This window comes from Symphodus melops, assembly GCF_947650265.1.
Source record: "Symphodus melops genome assembly, chromosome: 20".
Lineage (NCBI taxonomy): Eukaryota > Metazoa > Chordata > Actinopteri > Labriformes > Labridae > Symphodus > Symphodus melops.
The window spans coordinates 7846686-7864764 of record NC_136710.1 but is presented as its reverse complement, the minus strand read 5'-3'; the positions used below and the strand labels follow the sequence as shown (position 1 = coordinate 7864764).

The 18079-nt window shown below is 41.4% G+C and overlaps 1 protein-coding gene across 10 annotated transcripts in view; it reads left to right on the top strand.

Moving 5' to 3' along the window:
• LOC306841335 (receptor-type tyrosine-protein phosphatase delta-like) overlaps positions 1–18079 on the top strand; it is a 347810-nt gene that overhangs the window by 84400 nt on the left and 245331 nt on the right. For all 10 annotated transcript variants that reach the window (XM_079371178.1, XM_079371180.1, XM_079371177.1 and 7 more), the window contains exon 4: positions 16475–16499. The gene's annotated coding sequence lies outside the window, so the exon portion shown is untranslated. The remainder of the gene's footprint in view (positions 1–16474; positions 16500–18079) is intronic.

Here is an 18079-nt window from a genome sequence, read left to right as displayed (position 1 = left end):
ATCCCATGAGTACTAGTACATATGGTGTTGCTTGTTAAATATGTCATGTGAAATCGATCATTTCCTAAGTTTAAATTGTCACAATGTGATTCTAATTATTGCAGGTAGTTAATGGCATTCCAGGATGTGTTAGCATCAAGCTAATTTACGATAATATACGCCCCAGTCCATCTGTGAGAAATTGTGCACACCCATGAGAACAATGAAGAAGCTGCCACTTATTTAACACTAGTTTTAAAAGTGAAACATATGTAGAAATGCCTTACATTCTGACTAATGGCTAGCAGGGGAACGATAGACTACATAAAACCAAAGGAAAATGACTCTCCTCTCGAAAATATTTCCCTTGAAACCCCAAAAGGTTGTTTGTCTATGTATACGATACATTAGTGTTACCTTAATCACCCCAGGCAGAAACATTAAACCTATTGCCCAATCATCATAAGCTCTGGTTAAAAAAACAAACAAACATGGCACAACCAAAATGTTGGTTTGGAGGCATTTAAAGATGGGTCTATTTCTTGCATGCCAAACACTCACAAAGGTGACCAGGTTAAGATGAGATTTGGGTATTATAAGTCTAGTAGAAAACACTTGCTTGTGAAAACAACAGAACACAAAATCAATGTCCACAGTGATAGTTTAGATTGACAGTTTAGGTCTTTTTTTATTGAAAAATCTTACTAGGGGCTAAATATCACACCACAATAGACCTAACATTATTCCTGATAAAGGTTATTGCTGTTGGGACACGTACAGTATGGCCTACTGGATTGGTTGCGCTCCATGCAAGGAGGCCTAAATCCTTCATGCATGTGTCACAGGTCCTGGGGCTCCTTTTCAAGCAAGTCATTCCCTTGTGTCTTACTCCGATATCCTACTTTACCCACTGCCTATGAAATAACAGCAAAAAGCCCCAAAATAATTCTTTAAAAATAAGTTCATTTCAGTTCACATATTTTATTCAGTGTTGGGTTTCTCTGTAGCTCAAACATCAGTGAAAAAGATCAGTTTGAAGTCAAGCAGCAGCTTTTACTTCAACAAAGATAAAAAGTCAACATGGAGCGCCTGCCAAAAAAGCGTCTTTTTCCGAGTGGCCCTTTAGCCCTTCGCTAATGCTAGGTTGCTCAGAGTTCACACCATTTTCTGGCTAGATACCAAGGGATTATTTTATGACAGCCAACTGGCAATAATGTCTTTTTATAAACATGCCTTGAGGCCACAAACAAAGGTTGAGACGTAGAAGGCCTAAGCCTGTCTCACAAGGGAGTGTCAAGTGTGTTGATGTAACTCTTAAGTTATCTGCACCTTGCCATTTTGCTCGAGATGGAAACATATCTGGACGCTCGAGTCTATGCTAAAACATGTTAGCTGGGCTTTTCCCTTCCTGCATCCCGTTTGACAGGTAGCAAAGGTCAAAAGTTCTGTTCTGAGGATTTCACCCCCTTCGTGGTAAACGGCATTGATATGTAATAATGGAACACAGGGTAAACGTGGCACAAAATCTCACATTTCTGTCTGCTTCTCGGTCAAGAAACATTGTCCAAATTCCAGAGATGGCTCCTCAGGAGAGGGATACCGCAAAAGAGCATCTATTATTCATTCTGTCAATGTATCGACACGGACAGCTGTGGTGAAGGAGAGGTAAGGTCAGGACAAAAAAATCTCCCAGAAATGAAACAAGATAACTAGAGATGAAAATCAAACATTTCTAGGTTTATCATTGGCATGAAAAAATAACGTCTGATAAAATTAGTCATGGATACAGTATGTAGGCTTTGTCATTTATGCGTTCGATATCTGACCCTCAGTTTAAATGCAAATGTATGGCATTTTATATGAACGCCCTATTAAGGGTGGGAAAATGTAGATGTCAAAACAATAGAGTTGAGCGACTTCAAGAATTGATTTGGTTGGCACAGCACAAGCACAAATTCAGGGGTGATATTTCCCACAACACTTTCCTGCCTATCTCCAGTCTAAGTCTTTATCATTCACCAGACTGGTAAGTGTTTCAGAGTGAGCCAAATCCAGCTGAGTGTGTACAGATGTGGTAATCCATTTGTTTAAATACATCTGACATGTTCATTAAGCTGCTAAGCCGCACACCCTCACATTTTCCCTTTTTCTCTCTCTCTCTCTCAATCCTTTCACCAAAAGCTGCTTTTTCTTACCGCATTGAGACGGTAATTACCATGCAGTCAAATGAGAGGATGGCAAGCAGAAAACACAGCGCTTGTCTGTGGCTGCCTGCCAGCATAGCTACTTACACTGTGGAGCACACACAGCGCCCAGACAGTACGGGCCAGAGTCAAGCTGCATGCAAGTCTGGCTTCCTGAGCTAATAGAGATCATCTCTTGGTGTGGGGATTTTTGATTGGACATGATGTAGCATGTCAACAATCTTTGACAGAAGTGAAGCTTGTCGGGGGTCGAGTTGAGGGTCACTTAAACACAGGAAATCCCGCTGAAAATGAAAATACTGACAAACAAAGCAAGATGAGGCCTGGCACTAACAACTCTCACTTGATACTCAAAGCTAAAAGTAGGCTGTCTTACGAACGATAACAATAGTCAACGGATTCAGAAAGGTGAAATAACAGGCTGCCATTTTATGAATTTGGAAAAGAAAATGAAAGGTTTTTCTCTCTTTCCACTCCAGGAGCATTACAGCTTCTCTGCCTGTTTGCTCCGCCTGCTTCTCACGCACGTCCTTGCCAACTTGGCACATTGCACAGGCGCTACACTGGTGTCGGCAAAAAGCCATCTCTGCCAGCTCCATGATTGCCATGATCTGGGTCGTCAAGAGTATTACATGGCCACCTGGAAAGAGCTGAACACCTGGACAGAGCTTAGCGCCCGGCTGAGCCATAATACAGGTCTTTTCTCTGCCAGTGAATACAAATCTGCCTCCTCTCTTGCTCCCTTACATGATGCACACAAGTGATTAGGCATTGTGTAGGCCTACTGTTAGTCTACAGTAGGTAACATTTTGCAAAATCAAACCTCATTCATTGCTCAACATGTTCATGGGCAAGCTAAGAAATAATGGATGAATCCAAATGAAATATTGTGTGATACACAGCAGGTGCTACTCTGTAGTTAATGCCCACTTTGGTTTTTATAAAATCAAATTATCCACTGTGCATTGTACAGGTTTTAAGCCAAGAGGGTTTTTTTATGTGTAGCAAGGGATGAGATGGGCTTTTGCCCATTTATTTATGACAAATTGAAGTGCTATCTTTAAACAGGAGACTGTTTTGTCTGTTGTCTGTATTTGATGTATTTGTTGCTTCTCGATTCAAATTTTGTTAGCTAGTCTTGTGTGGAATATTGAATGATGCAGAGTACCTCTCCAAAAATAGAGATGTGTAACAATAATCAGATAATACACATTGTTTGCTGACCTTTTGCTAATTTGGCTAATGTTTCCTTCCAGGCTAGTACTGAACCGTTTGTTATTTTGAAAAGATGATGTACATTGAAATAGTTTTTTTCATTTGCAACTTTAAGAAAGAGTTGCTTGTTTAAGACAAAATATCTTTTTTTTTTAGGTGGTTGGATTAAGAAGAAAAATATTTAAAAACATGAAGGGCTGAAAGGATTGTTTAACATTGATGTGTTGACTGGACCACTGAAAACTTGACACTGTATTTTAGGCAGAATTCGAGGCATTTGCTATGCAGTGGTTATCCAATATACATTGTCATTCTATAGAAGAACGACATTTCAGAGGTATGGAAAAAGGTTGGTGTGACTCAGTGTTTCCCTCCTCAGTGACCTGCTCACTTTGAGTTCTTGTATGTAGCTTGGTTTTTTTAAAACACATACGACGAGCATAACATCTTAACTTCAGTTTTAGAGGTATTTTAAAACAACCTCATGCTTATTCTGCAACAGTCCTGAAAGAATCCAACGTGTTTTCTTCTTCTCTATTCGGTTTTACTATAAATCATTCAGTGTATTCTGCACTCGAAGCTGTGATAGAACCAGTTGTGTCCTCGCCATGAATTTTCATGACAGCGCTGTCATTCCGCACTCTGCCAAAACGATCCTCTTGACCTCTGTCGCTAAATTTCATTGTCTGTGATCAAATTCAGAATTTATATTGCCTCTTTTCTATTATTATTATTGCTGCAGAGGCTTAACCTGTGTTTCCTTACTGTTGGCGCTTAAATCACACTGCAAGGATCCATTTGAGCATCATTCCAATAAATCTGTCCTGTGGTTTATTGAGATAGGTGACTGGTTAAATCCATGGGTATCCTCACTGGATTATGATGGGATCATGCTTTATTCCTCCAAGGCAATATTTACTCTGTTTACTTTTCAATTGTCTTACTGTGAGTCAATAAAAATAATGGATAAAGTAGTCTTTTTTTAAACATCATTATACTTTTATTTTGGGCTGTTATTACATGTGTCCTTACCATCCAATCTAACATATAACATGCTTTGGAGGACAAGAATACTCAGACATCTATTCTCCCCTGGCAGGTGTTGTCCTTTATCAGAGCATACTTTATTTATATCATATAATTCACTTCAAAACACCTATTTGGCTCCTTGGGTGCACTAGTATTCATTAAATATGGTTCCCCTTCAGTAAGTTCAAGAGCCACAACTCACAAACAGCAGGATATAAAAATCATGCTGCAGAGAGCCTGAAGAGGTGAGGTGTCTGACTTTTTGTGATCTTAACAATGGATCTTGCTGGGTACCATCAAATCCAGACAGCTCTCACAAAGGTATTCAGTAAAGCCCTGTGTCCCATTTAGACATCCCAAATCATCCAAACCATTGTAGGGTTTTTAAAAAATGGGATAAAGATTTCAATGCCGATTTGAACACAGATGCTAGGGAGGGATAGCAAAAGTCACAGGAGAGTTACGGTGCATCTAGGACAACAGCAACAACTCGGAAAGGTCAAGGCAGAAACAGTACTGATAAAAAAAACAAAAAAAACAATACTATACACGACAAACAAGGTGTAAGAAACTGTGGCTGAGTAAACCACACTTTAGAATGTGTCCTAATTACTGGTCCTGTGGGTGGTTGTTAGTGGGCATGTCCACTGCTTATGTGTGCTTATGTATATACGCAATCAATAGCTTTAATTAGAGTGTAAGGTGGGATTGGGTCCCAGAAGACTACCTCCAACCCTCAAGCAGTCTTATTGTTTATCTTGCTAATTACTGAAATTGCAGCATATTGGACAGTAGGAGTATTGCAACTATTGATGCCAATGTTTGGCTGTTTGGCTTGACTTTATACATGGTGGTATCTGTCAGACATTGTTTTATTCTATTAGTAATTGTTCGCATTCTAACTTTTGATGATTAACGCAATACCTGTTAATCACCAGCACTAAAGTAGCTTTGATTCCAATAATTGTCTATTTCTCTGGGGTGAATATGAATCAACAACTACATAAAGATACTATGTCATACTCTTTCATATGCTTAATTGGCAATAGTTGTTGTTAGCTAGCCTACTTACAGTTGATGTCAATCTTTACGCCCTTCCCAAAAAAAAATTCAAATGTTAGCACTGAGGTTGAAAGTATGTATACAAGCCACAACCTACAGTGTTCAAAGCCAATGTAAAGAGCCACTTGAGGCTGGCTTTGAAAGACCTGGGTTAACATACACTACTACACTACTTTTATAAAATATCTATTAATACAGCAGAAACACACACATCCTGTTCACAGCCTGTTACAAAAAAAATATTGAGGTCTGAATAGTTAATGTATCAGCACATACTGTATGGTCCTCTTCAGTAACCAATGGGTGGTGTAGCTGAGACTATGTTCATGTTTCATCCAGTATGTCGATCATGCCGAAGCTTTCAGAGCAAATGCTTCCTCAATGATGGAGAACCCATGTCCGACCATCGGTTCAATAAGTTGTGGTAATTGTAAGCATGATAACATTTAAGATTACCTCCATCATAGTGTTATGTTAGCCTTGATGTTGTGAACATGTTAGCATTCGTTTTGCTCTAACTCAGCAACACTGTACCCGATTGCAAAGAGCTGCTAGCTAGTTCTCAACATGTACGTTAATACGTCACAGTAAAGACCATGTGTTGAACCAATATTGGTTTTATTTAGAATACAAATATTTGACGGTAAAAACTGTTCAATATCAGCACATTTTCTCTTTAACATTGAAGCAATGTGTTGCTAAACTATACCCTCAAAGAGCCGGTAGCTAGTTTTAATGATATATTCTTGTATTCAGATGGAATCTGTCTTTACATTACCATGGTCTTTTTCTCCCAGTTTGTTTTTTGAGGTAGAGTGCAAGCTGTCGGTGGCCTTCTCCCTGAATTACGACAGCAGACCTGTAGATCCAATAACACTACATTTACTTAACAAGCATTCTCAAAAACACAAGGGTGCTTGCCACCCTGTATAACAAATCCACAAAACACAGATTCACTGACCCTACAGAACTAAAAAGTTTTGAAATAGGAAAACCTAATGCTGGTAAAGTTTTCAGTAGCTTTTTATCTGGAAGAGTTGAGGTTTTTTTTTACATGAGCAACCAGGATGACGTGAAGAGAGTTTCTCACTGATAGCTTTAATCCAGAAGGGAGGAACAGAGGTACAGAGAGAGAAGGAGACTCCAGTGATGAAGGATGGGTAATGAAGGGGGGGAGAGAGGAAGGAGAGGAGTGGGGAAGTCAAGCTGAGCTCATAAAAAGACGAAAGCGATAGAGAAGGCGAAAGATCCACTTGAGAGAGCAAATGAGGGAGAGACATAGCAGGGAGGAGAAGGGGAGTGCTGTTATAACTTCATGCATGTTTAGGCAGAGAGATAACATGAGCTAAATGCCCCCAGGATGTGGGTACCATTGCCCACCACTATTACACAGTGTGTCATGAGAGGAGAAAGTGGATTGGGTAAAATGCAGTCTACATTAAATGAAAGAAAACATTTAAATATTTAGAGAATCAATTAATGTTATGAAGAAGATGAATACAGTTGAGCTTTCTTGACATCTCAAATGTGAAAATGTGCTACTTACGTGACACTTTTAGTAAGGGTCGAGGAAAGGCAGAATCTGTGGGCCCACAACGTCGCTCCTGATTGAAGTTATTTCAAGAACTTTCTGGATGAATTGTCAGTTTTGTACAAAGAGCTGGTCCCCCAAATGTTGTCGCTGATTGTCCGGCTCCATCATTTCATAAGTTCAATTTGTGGTTTAAATGACTCACTGCCTTTTGTACATTTTAAACTTTTGGCATGAGCGTCTCAATATGGCACGATTATCAATCTGCTGATTAATCATAGGTATAATTATAGATAGATAGATAGATACTTTATTGATCCCGAGGGAAGTGTAGCATGCTTGTGTGTGCAGTCTGATTTGGTAGCTTTGTATCAGATGCTTTATTTACATATTTTGTTGTCCAATGAATACAGTCAGTGAAACATCAATTCCTTAAAAGTGGTCAATTAAAGTCTAAATAGTTTTTGGAGTTTCTCTTGATAATTCATCTTTCAGCTATTGAAAAATCTGTATGTTGTCAGCACAAGTTAAATGATTCAGATGTACACAGTTTGAGATAAGTGTATTGTGCTCTGTGCCCATACTGTTCTGTCCTTGACTATCTCTCATCATCTTACACACACTCCCAGACACACACTCATATCACCAGGGGAAAAAAAATATCCCCAGTGCAAAAAATGGAGCAGAACAGATGGCATCAGAATGATTGAAACAACCTACAATGGTTTCCACACCTTACATATCTCTCTACCTCGCCTGCTCTCATTTGCTGACTCCCCCTCTCCCTCTTCAACCCCCTCTGTTTCCACGTCCCTGCCCAACCCCACCCATCGCCTGCATGCCTCATCGCAGCCTCTTCGATGCCATCCAGGCTCACAGGTCTTGCCAAAGAGGCTCCGGTTCACTGGAAGCCCCATGGCGCTATACAAAGACAGCCAAGGGGAGGAAGATAGAGCGAGGGGAGGAGCGATTAGAGGAAAGAGCTAGGGTTCTGGCTTCTCCTTGAGCTTGAAATCTGATTTTGCATCGCTGCTTTAAATGTTAAAACTTACGATCCGGAAACAAAAAATTGTCAATCTCATACTTCTCAAGTAGCAATATTCTGCTTTCCTTTTCGTCTTAGTGCCTCCACCATCTCCTCCTTACCGCCCCGCCTTCCTTTGTCACACCTCAAACCAACACCGAGCTGCAGTTGTCGAGTGCCAGTCATGCAAATGAGATAGTTAGCAGATCAAAAGGCACGAAGCAGTATTTTTAAGAGTGTTGATTGATGTCAGAGAAGGAGAGACGAGGCAAAGTGCAAGCAGCCTCCATTACACCCCAAAGCTTTCAGGCATATGTTAAGAGTGTGAGAAGCGTATTGGTGTGAGGGAGAGACACGGCTAAGACATGTGGGACTGTGACTGAGCTGTATACCTGCAGACATTTGTCTACGAAAGCACAAGTGTGAGTTTGTTTGTGTGTGTGTGTGTGTGTGTTTTCAAACTCCCTGCAGGAGATCATCCCTAATGCATAATACATAGCTCCATATTTCCAACGATAACAGCAATAATGTTGGCACGCTGAGTTGATAAAAAGGAGATCAGGTAGTAGAAGAAAGTGATTACGGGGCATGAACACTCCAACTGAAATGATTGCATTATTGTGAGAAGAAAGTTGCATGAATATAACAGTAGCTAAAGATAACCCTAAAGAAGACTGCCATTAACGGTGCTTTCATACGGTTGTTGTTGGGCGTTACTGAAGACAAAACACGGATGATGAGTCGTGGTGGCAAATTAAATTTCAGCTTAAATCAGGCTGAGTGTCGGACATGGCGGTATTAAGGCTCCAAATCTGTGTGAAGTCATTAAGTGCCACTGCATGATGATGATCTGGCTTAGCTATGTCTATCTATATGCAATTCATGTCAACAATTGAGATTTATTATTATAATAAGGCGACGCTATTCTCTGCATGTAATTGTGGAGTTAATTACATTTTTGCTCAACACCAAGCAATGTGTGCAGCATTTTTAATTCGAACTCAGGGGGACTTCAGCTCTATTATTGTTGTCTTCACGCATTACATAACACATAGCATTTGTCTTTCAAATTTCACCCAGAGCCAGCAGTCTTCAGAGTCTGAATCCAAATTTCCATCCGCCCTTTAATAAGGTTTAGCAATAAATAAAAAGCAGTTCAAAGCTGGAATATCAGTGGCTCTTCTTCATTCTGTGTCCGGGGGGGGGGGGCTTGCCCACGTGCTTTATGCCCAAGTCAGATTTTTCATCTTTCCCGTTCTCCCCAGCTGCTCACTCTCTCTCTCTCTCTCTCTCACTCCCTCTCTCGCACGGCTCTCTCCCTCTCGCTCACACAGATGGCAGAGGGTCGAAGCACTTTAATGAATTTCCAAAGGTGATGCGTTGGTAATATTAAAAGGAGCTCCCAAACTTAACCACGTCACACACAAGGACATTTGCGTGCATCAGTTCTCTCTCATAAACATGAATGCACTCCAACACACAACCCCCCCCCCCAAAAAAACCCCCCAAAAAAACCATGTGCATTCATGGAAATACTAATATGACTTTACCCACAAAACAGTGGAATAACCACATTCGACACACAAGTGGACACTTTTAATTAACTCCATTAAAATGAGAAGCACCCACTGGAAGGTCAACGGTCAATTTTAATGATGAGCCTACATATGGCAGCTGCCGTGTTGCCTTGCAAGGGAAAACGAGCCCCACTTCTGCTGATCCATCTGTCCCGTGGTAATGACTGCACCTGGCCTCGCACGGGCCAACGCACACACAGGTACACGGCAGCCCTCAGAACACGCTCGGCGCACAGAGGGAAACACAATTAAAAAGCAATAAGCGCGCTTGCATCTTGCCGTCACATTGTTTACTCATTATGTCTAATTATCTATTTGAGTCTGAGATTTAAAAGACTGCTTTTGTATGAGCTGTTTCAGACGGTCGGCGTGAGCGTTTACAGTGCAATGAGGCCATAAATGACGGTGATCTTAGACCCTGCGAATTTGAATTGGAAACAGTCAATTGCCAGGAGTGTCCTTGTGACCTTTGTTAATGGTTTTCTTGTTGCTAGAGGACAATGTTTAGGAAACTGATTTGTGTGTTGAGAGCGAGGTGTCAAGCATCATCACAGCCTCTTCTGTTTTCACTTCTCCTACACACACCAGACCCCCGAGGAAACACTCCAATCCTCGCCTCTTTTAGCCCGGCCTTGATCACGCCAGCCGTCATATGACTGCCTGTAGGGCTCCCCCTCCCTGATCTTATAAGTGGCTGATATGAAGGGCCAAGTCAGTGCTGTGCTGCTGGAGGCATCAAGGCTATTGCCTTTCCCTCTTTCATTTCTTTTCTTCCATTCTGTCTATCCTTCCGTCTTTTTTTTTTTTTTTTTTTTTTTCCCCTCCCGAGGCGAGAGTCTTTATTCCACCTCTATGTTGCTGAACTAGGGGTCAGAACTGAGCATAGAACCCATGGGTCTCTGATCTCCCAAACTTCTGATCACTCATCAAGGTCTGCCAGGCAGAACAAAAAAAAAAAAAAAAAAAATCTGTATTAGAAAAAAGTCCCTTAAATCCCCTCAGTGTGTTACTTTTTAACATGAGAGGGTGGGCAAGGCCCTGGGTATAATACATCAGACCATGGCAGCATTTGATTTAGCACTGTGCTTTCATGTAGTTTTTCAAGTCCTATCCTTATGGCATAGCAGATGGCCATAAAGCACGTTCACATCAACTGTTTCTTACATTTTTAGACCTGTAAAATATTATAAATATTTTAAAGACAAAATGGGACCTTTGCTAGCTCGTTAGACGTCGTCAAATTGGCCTCCATGGCAGACCTGAGGTAAGCGAAACAAGAGTATTGAAGACGTGTGGATTGAGACATACAGCGCGATTGCACATCACTTCTGTTTTCAAACAGGAGACAGCTGCAACACGAACGGAACATCTGCTGCAGCGCGAACATAAGCGTTCCTCGTTGCAGTTCCGTCATGCCTGAGCGGCCCTTTAAACCGGACAGCACCGAGTCTGACAAGTGCCTGATGAAGTTTGGAGTTTCTGTAAGTGAGCTCATCAGCCTGTCACTCAGAAAGTACTTATTCACACCTCCACTCGAAGAGAGATTAAAAACAAGTGAGCAATATTTTTTTTTTCTCTCTCTCTCTCTCTCTCCTCAAAGAACAGCCTTAGTTTAGGCGCCAATCTGGCTTCTTGTATGACTTGTGTAAACTTCTAGATACTTCAGCAGTCTGTGTGAGCCCGGGCCATCTGTAGCCTCTGTCAGTGCCTCGCTGAGTCTTTGTTGCAACAGAAAAAAAAATGTTTATATCAGCTCAGATGGAAGGGTGTTAGCTCTCTCAGCATCATTGATAACATGGCAGAACTGTTCTCTCGTTTGCAAAGTCAGTTTCACACCTTCTCCCCCTTTCCGCTGCATTGGGACCTTTTTGCAGCTAGCTGGAGCGTGGCCAGCCATGGCCACTTTGTCCCATTATGTGGTACTGTAAAAAACATCTGCTCCCATTCCACACTGGTGGATAGGTTAAATGGTGACACACGGAAAAGGGCTTGTTTTTGTCACAGTCTGAATTGACCGACAACAGGCGCTGGGGGTTCCACTGTTTCTTCCCAGCTGCCTTCCAGTTCCGTTGCTTTTGATTTCCAATTAGTGAGCACTCAGTCCTGCAGCCATTTTAGAGTCTGAGCTCTCTTTCTCTCTCTCTCCCTCTCTCACTGCCTTGCTCTTTCTGTCTCTGTGTTGTGCGTTCATTGACATATTTAAATTTGCAAGTGTAGAAAATAACTTGCAAAGGTTTAGCTTTCGAGTCTTTGGCACGACTGTTTTATTTCTTTGAATTTTCTCGAACATGTTCAGACGATTTGCTTCGTGGCTTCTCATACTTCTGGTGTCCCCCGACGTGAGTTACTGCAGCCTGGCAGTGTGTTCATATTGGGTTTTTTTGTTTGTCTGTCACCCTTTTCTTTCTCGTTTCTTGACATGGTGGGGGAAAAAGCATGTATGAGCTCCTTCTCAATTTTTGAAATCGTCTCTCCCTTGGCAATGAAGCCAGTGTCCGCCATTTTCGCGTTATCGAGGCAGCAGGCGCATGGGACCATGGTCTCTGTAGTTCTCACCTCCCATTGCTCTGCTCCACTGCAGCAGAAACAAAACAAAAAAAGTCAAACAATTTTTTTCCCGCAAGACCTATTATTTTATACCTTCACTTTTGATCTTGTGATATTTTAAAATTGACCAGACCATTCATCCCTAATCCTATGGTATGGTATCGCACTGCATTTGTTGGACTGGAAGAAAGGATTGATGCCCTATTGAAGTGGCTGCTTTGAGTGTATTTTTGTTGCACAATCTACATGAATGTAGACTGTGCTATCATTTAGCAAACCATATGTGTTTGTTTTTCCTTTTTTTCCAGAAAGGAGTTAACATTTGACAAAGATTTGTTCAGATATTAAGAATCCATGGCAGGAAAAGTATTAAACGATATTTTAAAGTAATTGTCAATCTACAGTTTTAGTAATTATGGAAGCTGTGCAGGAGAAATTTAAAAATAAATAGTGTAACAATGTATGAAAACATGCATTCTTAGGTTGGGACACTCAACCATAAATGGTATGATAGAACATTTTCCTTTCAAAACAGACAAGAGGTGCCTTGGATCGGATACTTGAACTTAATGAGTGAACTTAATATTGAGAATCAAAGATAAGATATGAGCCACTTGAAATGTTATGAAAAGAGAAATAATAAAGCCTTCTCTTTTTCCTCGTTTGACCTCACTGTCAGTTCTCCGTCTCTGAGGCCCTGAATATTTGAGAGGTGGGGGTGGTTATTTTAGAACTGACTTTTTTTAAAGAAATGTTTTGACAGAGTTTCCGGTGGCTGTCGAAGAAAAAAAAAAAACGACACAACCAGTCTTGACTAATAACCCCATCAAACCCACACAGATAAATTGGGGTCCTTTGAGCTATGGGCGATTTAAAGTCGTATATTTCAGATTTGGTAAAGAGTTGGGGAATTGTTCCTCAGGGAGAGAATGGAGTGACATGCTTGATTTGTGATCACTGCATAAAAAACCTGCAAATTTAAGAGCACAGTCTTCATAATCAAACACAGGCCCTCACACTAAACCATTTTAAAATATTGGAATGGGTTGAAGTCATTATCAGATTGCCTTGTGTAGATCACATTCGTAGAGATCACATTTTTGGCATCAAGAGATCATTTATTTATGTATGAATGGAATATGGTGGAGGAGCAAAGAGTCAAATTTAAATGTATAAGAAGGTGATGCTTCCGTTCACTGTCGGTGACCAAACAAAGCAGCTCCTCCGACTCCCTAAAAATGCATTTTTATTCCCCACCATGGTGCAGTGACTGTTGTGTGATGAATGAGAAAAGTCAAGACCCACTGTGTCGAAAAGAATCTCCCTTGAGGAAACTGATGTCCTTGTCCAAGAGTCGCAACGTCTCTGAGGACTGAATACACAGCGCCACAAAAATCCAACCAAGGGCAGATGATGTCTTTGTAGAAGTTTAATAAAATTGCAGGAGGGAGTGTGATCTGTGTTGACTGGTTTTTGCATGCACATGAACGTCCTCGAGTGTAAATCCAAATTGTGTTGACGAAAGGCTCGAGCCCGAATGACAGCTTCAACGATCGGACTGCATCTTTCAAATTACACACGCCTTAAATCTCGAGTATATTCAGCCAAGTACAGACTTCAGTTTCCACTACAATCAAACGAGGACAACGTCTGAGCATGGGCAACTGGTTAACAGTCAAGATTTGACTATAGCAGCCATCAATCGGACCACATAAATGTGCTTTTTTATTTCAGGCCAAGTCTCGTATGAACTACAGAAACATTCCAATGCATTGCTTCCCAGACCTATTTAGGCACAGGAGATGTCATAGTGATCAATGGTGGTGTCAAGTGAAACTGCCTAATAAAAATGTTGAATCACATACAAAAAGAAACTACTTTAATCTGGAAGCAGGGGTCATGTCGTGGCTGCCAGTTACTCATTTTGGCATTGCCATTTCTGCCCTATTGCAATGGCTAGTCGGAGCAAAACATTACCAAATTGAGTCTAGACCTTCACTAAAACCCACGTCTGAGCAGTGCCATGGTCACTGTGTTGCATCACAGAGGCTTTTTGTAATTCCTCCCAGCACTGACCACTCCAAACATCCCCAAATCCCTCTTGTCAATAAAGAAAAGACAACATGAGGGACGGACTTCTCAGCTTTTCTTTGCCTTGTCAAAAGTTTCCATATCGTGTTGTGAGTTCTCCACAGCATAACTAAGACCCTGCAAGCAGCTTATCTGCTTAAAACAGGAGGGCGAGAGAGGGTGAAAAAACAGTCTCCTTCCTCCATCTTTTTCCTGGTTCACAGAGTGAGTTTACTGAAGCCACCAGAGCTTTGGTTTCTCTCTCAGATCCCCCCCCCCCTATGCCATTCCTGCTAGTCTAATCCACTTAGGCCCACACTTTCCCCACTGTATTTGATTGGCCAGGCCTCCAGACCTTCACCTTAGGGCTCAGGAAAATCAATTATCTTTACTAAACTGCCAAAAGTCTCTCTGTTAAACCCCAAAATTGGATTTGATCAAGACAAATCAGGAATGCATTAGATAAGTGTTGCCAATAGTATAATTGTCAATCTCCAACGCTGTCAGAAATGGGTTATCGTCTTATGCGATCAGGCATCTGGTATTAAGAACACCGATCAATGCATCAATCCAATTCCATAACCAATATGGGTCCAAGAATCAATCAAAACTCCTGTTTGGTATTATAATTAATATCATAATGGTTTTCAGTGGTATTTGAACATCTTTAGTGAAAACTTGTCACAAGCAGAATTCTAAATATTATTTCTAGTGTAAGTGTTAAACCCTTTTTTAATTTGAATTCCCCTGATTCACTAGTATTTACATTTTATGCCAGAATGCATTAAATTCTCAGTCTTGCCATATCCCACTCGTCCTTTTTCCATTTATAGTGTTGTCTCTCAATTCCATCCATTCAAGTGTCTCGGTCTCTCACTGTCTTGCTACGAAACAACACTGATGCTAATGTCATTGAAACCCCAGGTGCCTAGTGCCTCCTTGAAGTCTGACATCAGTCCCTACCACCCCTTCCCCTGGGTCCAATTTTCCCCGGCATGAAGCTTCAAGGTCCTCAGCTGAGCTCTCTGTTTAGCAACAACAGTAGCTGCGAGTGTGAGTGTGTGTCAGACTGAATGGTAATGAGCGTCCCGGAGATTGAACCCCTAGTCTTCCCCGCTCTCCCTCTCGTCGAAAATACATTTGTTCTCGCGTGCAAAACAGATACTGTAATCGCATTCCTTCCATCGCTGATCCCTTTGGGATTTGTTGTGTGCGCACCAAAAATGTAAATGAATGCAGGGGGGATAGACATCATCAGCGATAAATCATATTACTGGCAAATTCTGCTTAGCAACACAACAAGACTGCACTGTAAGCAACAGCCACTGAGAATTTGTCCTGAGTCTGGTATTTCTCGAACACGATGCACAGTTATTGTCAGCTCATTCCATTTCCTTGTTTTATTGCACATTCACAAGAAAGCAAAAAATTGTACTTGAGAGGAGAGCATTCGGCAAGGGACCAGTTTAATTGTAAAAAGAAAAGACGTTCTGTAATGCAAATATATATTTCTTCGCTTCAAGAGAGTTGATAGAGTATAGTGGAGAAATGAACCGGTCCTTTTTTTTATAAATCTTTGGAGATATGGATGTCGAGTAGTGACATCAAATTGTGGCTAAATGTCACTTTTATGTACGTGCTTAGTTGTTCAGTGTTTGTGCTGGGGCCACCTTTAGGTCTTTGTGAGTTTTGCAGGATTGTCAGTTTATTGGAACCTTGGTTGTTGGCTGTCAAACTAACAAGCTTGGGGAAATGTCGCAAAGGTTGTGTAAGAGATATCTGAGGGCTGCTAAATTACCTCGGAGACGTACGGTGAGGGTGGATCACCTTGGTGTACGATTTTTTTTTTTTTGTGTGTGAGAACGTTTGTTTATTTGGTGGTTTGCAAAAGAAAAAACAACAAAACTTAATAGATAAAGTTTCTGCTTACATTCTCACCGCCTCCACGTACCACCCTGACAAATATTAATGCAAGTAGTGCAAACTTTGAATTCTCTGGGGAAACTATCTCAGATGTTTCACGTCCCCCCCATTAATAAATGATGCTCCCCTCTTGACAAGGGACTATTCTTAACCCCCTGCCTGCGCAATACTGGGAAACCGTCATTTTTCAGGCGAGCCGTTGACAGCCTGCGATGAAGTTTAGCTTGCTGTACATTGTAATTTGCTGACTTTTCTCTTCTCCTTTTCTCTCCCCCCCCCTGCTCCCCCCGTCTCCCTGATGGCCCACTTACAGATGTGACCAACTATTTCCACACTAGGTAAGTCTCATTCCATTCTTCAGCAGTGTTCTCAAGAGTGGGAGTCCTGTTTGAGTTGTCATGTGTCTTTGGAAGGGATTGTGAACACTTCTCTCCTCTATAAATATGGACGAGAGAAGGATGGGGGGGGGAGTCCAAGAGGACTCAAGATGCTGCAGTTTTCTTAGGGAGGTATACAAGGCCCTTCGATCCTCACTTTCGTCTCCCACATGTGTGCATGAGGATACACAGTGGTAGTTTTTTTTTTTTTCTTTCTTTCTTTCTTTCTTTCTGGCAAGCGGATTGTGTGCTCTGTGCCTTCAATTTGAATTTTATTCAAATGAGAATCAAATGGCCCAGATTGTTCAAAGAATACGCCGGCGGTGTTGACTCAAACAAGCACAGCACGGATGGTGTCTGTTTCCTCACTGTGGTGAGCGTGTGGACATTTCTCATATGGGAAGCTGTGAACCCTTTGCTGTTCCCGACTCCACCTGTCAACATAAACCCCTGGTGATGTGAACTCTGACGGTGTCCATATGGTGACGTAGCATCGGATGCCCCGTCCGCAGAGGATAACTTCACAGATCTCTCAGGTCCTTCAAATGTGCCTTCACTTCATACTCATTTTAATGGTGGACCAAATTCAGTCCCCAGTAGCAAATTCAAATGGGTTACACTCTGCTTTGTTGTATAAAAGGTAGGAACACTCTCCTCCAGACTCTCTTATGCATCCCAAAACCACCAGAGATGATGGCAACTTCAACTAAAGTTACAAAGGAACAAATGATTTTCAGGATGTATCTGTAAGAATGCTGCAAACCCCTGTGCAACACTATGAGAAAAAAACCCAAAAACGACTGAATGTAGTCTTCTGGTTTTAATGGCACACTGTTATAGTCAGCGCCGAAGCACCCTCATTACATTACAGGCACTTCTTTCCAAACTTCCTTGAAATTTGTAGGTGTAGACAAAAAAGTTGTAGTCCGCATCCCCCCCCCGCCTCAACACACACACACACACACATACACACATTTAAAAATGGCTTTAAGGAGCTCAGATTGAAAGCAAACGAATGAGCATATTTTGAGCAGTGCCTTTGGAAGTTTCACCATGTCTAAATGTATTGTCTTCACAGAAAGCCAATTTTACACAATTGAAGGATAAACGTGAAGAAAATGTGCAACACAGTATCAGAAATATATAACATTGGCTGTCCCATTTGCTAACCCATCACCTTTAAACGGGTACTTCTTCCAGCATTCTTTCCAAATGTTCCAAAGCTCAACACCACCCCTCTTTATATTGAGATATACATGTACATCGTTGTTATTGGCTAGTAGTTCAGGTTCCTGTCAAACAAGAACAAAAGAAGTCTTTATGAAGACAAATGAGTGGCAGAGTCCAAAATTCACAAGTGGTTTATTTGAAACATTGACGATAGGAAACAGGGTTATGGAAACCATTTGCAAATGAAGAAGCCTGAAGAAGTTGGTCTGAGGTCATTACCGCTGCAGGCACTCTTTCTTCAGTTTGTGTTGAAGTGGTGTAGAAAAAGATTTTTTTCTGCCAGTTGTGTTAAACAGCTGCACTTTGTTTTG